Source organism: Humulus lupulus, chromosome 1 (genome assembly GCF_963169125.1).
Source record: "Humulus lupulus chromosome 1, drHumLupu1.1, whole genome shotgun sequence".
Lineage (NCBI taxonomy): Eukaryota > Viridiplantae > Streptophyta > Magnoliopsida > Rosales > Cannabaceae > Humulus > Humulus lupulus.
Window position 1 is genome coordinate 199184100 of NC_084793.1, and position 2245 is coordinate 199186344.

Here is a 2245-nt window from a genome sequence, read left to right on the forward strand (position 1 = left end):
GATCCTAAGGCTAGATAGCGGGAAAAGTCATAATGGGGTATTATAATTAACTTTGGGCAAGTCAGGGGGTATTTTAGGTATCAGGTAGTGATTTAGACTATCGGGTGATGAAAATAAATAATTGGAGATATATTTGAGGTTAGGGTGTCTAGGCGGGAATATTGGAGGATTTTACCATTTCGGCCTCGGGGACGGTTCCGGTACCCCGAGCCTCGGGATTAACTTAGTGGATAAGTTAGACTTAAGGAAGCCTTTAGAAGAAAAACACAAACCGACTAAGCATTTTCTCTCAGCTCACTTACACGCTCAAAGGAAACCAAGGAGAGAAAAACACAGAAAACTTAAGGGAGAAGCAAGTTGGAATTCTGAGATTTGTAGAGTGGATTTGGGAGTCTAGCTCAGGGGTTTAATCAAGGAACTGGAGCAAGATTTAAGGTAAGCATCTAACTCTGTTTTCTGTGGTTGAATTATGAGTTTTAGCTGGGTTTTGGTTAAGTGCTGAAGTAAGTTTAGTTGTGATGTTCTAAGGCAGAATTAGGAAGGGAACTTGGGGACCTAGCTTGGCCATAGCTTGGTGAAGTGATTCTACAGCAAAGGTGAGTTCTAACTCCAAGTTTAGAGGTTCTAGATTTTGTTTGAGTGGCTGGTTTGGGTGTTTGTAGCACTTGGGTTTCAGAAATGGAAAGGAGAGGATTAGAGTGTGATAGACTGTGTTTTCTTGGGAATTATGTTGCTTAGATCATGTAAAAGAAGTTGGGAGTTAATTGGTTTTAAGTTGGGGGCTTTGGGATATCTTAAGGTGAGGTTTAGAGATTGAAAATGGTGGTTTTTTCTGGGTTTGAAGGGTCGGGCTGCGGCATGGTTCTTGGTGAGCCGCGACCCTTCAAGGTTGTTGCATGTTGAGGAAGGAGGGCGGGCTGCGGCATAGTCCAAGCAATGCCGCGGCCCTTACCTGTTTTTGTGCCTTGGATGGCTCTGTTTGGGGGCCATGCCGTGGCATGGGTGGCCTATGCCGCGGCGCTTAAGGGATTTTGAGATTTTAAGATTTTAGGCTTGGGAATTTAACCTAGGGTGCTCGAGGTTGAGTCTTTTACCATATATGGTGAAGTTCAATGTTCCGAGTACTAGAACTTGGCTTGGAAGCTTATTTAAGGTTGTTAATGGTGTCTTTCTTCATGGTTGTGACTAGGTGTTAAGCTAGGGCTCGAGGATCGGATCGCGCTCAAGGAGTATCGCCCGTAACTAACTCATCTGAAAGCTAAAGGTAAGAAAACTGCACCTGGTTGATTATATGAGACGGGACTAAGGGCTCCCTATTGTAAAAGCTTGAAAGGATGGTATTATGCCATGCAAGCCATTTAGTGAACCAACGGCCTAAGGGTGCCAAGGGTCTCACTAGCGCACAGGGCGCGGCTCGGCCACTGGTAGCTGAGGACAGCTTATTATGCACTGAGCTTAGTTTAAGCGGGCCAGAGTCAGTGGGTTAAACAGAGGGCGCGACCTAAGTCGTCGGCCCTGATTATTATGTGATATGAGCAGTATATGTGGTAGAATGTATCTTGTATTGGATTGTATATGCTGATTATCTGTTGTGGACTATCTAGTGAGTATACATGCATATTGAGCTATTTGTCTGTTATTATTGTTTGAGTTATCTGTGATGTTTTCTTGCTGGGCCTTGGCTCACGGGTGCTACGTGGTGCAGGTAAAGGCAAGGGCAAGTTAGATCAGCCCTGACTGGAGAGCTCGGTGAGCGGAATGTACATAGCCAGGTGCTCGGCCGCCACGGTTGAGGTCTAGGCAAGGACATGGAACCTAAAGACTGTCTGTTTTGCCTTAGTATGGCTAGTGGATACTTATGTACTTTTGGAAGTCTGTAAACTTATTTTAACTTTGTGTTTATGGGATCCCTTGTTTATTACAGTTTAAATATATGAAATGAGTCTTTTGAGACCGAAACCTTTTTAACCATAGATCTTACATGTCTAGTGACACGTTTTCAAATCAATGACTTGACTAGCGAGTCCTGCACCTTTATAAGTACACAGTGTAGCGGTCTTGGCTATCCAGGGCGTTACACTTGATAATTCCAGAGAGCTATTTCCTAGAGAGATCCCTTAGTGCTTAGAGAATAGGGGGAAATAAGCTTTTGGACAAAGGTCTTGAACCTTGTTCAAGTTAGTGATCCCCACTACTCTACACTTTGGGTGTGTGAGAGTTTGTTCTTTTTATTGATTTTATTTTC

The 2245-nt window shown here is 43.8% G+C and overlaps 1 long non-coding RNA gene across 2 annotated transcripts; it reads left to right on the forward strand.

Annotated features, from left to right (window-relative positions):
* Positions 1 to 235: 235 nt before the first annotated feature.
* On the forward strand, positions 236 to 1966 carry LOC133824859 (uncharacterized). Of its 2 annotated transcripts, XR_009888598.1 has the most exons (3): positions 236 to 435; positions 1190 to 1603; positions 1706 to 1966. It is a non-coding gene; the product is annotated as an uncharacterized LOC133824859 (long non-coding RNA). The 2 variants fall into 2 exon arrangements; XR_009888599.1 differs by lacking the exon at positions 236 to 435 and having other exon boundaries at positions 1153 to 1603.
* The last annotated feature ends 279 nt before the right edge of the window (positions 1967 to 2245 follow it).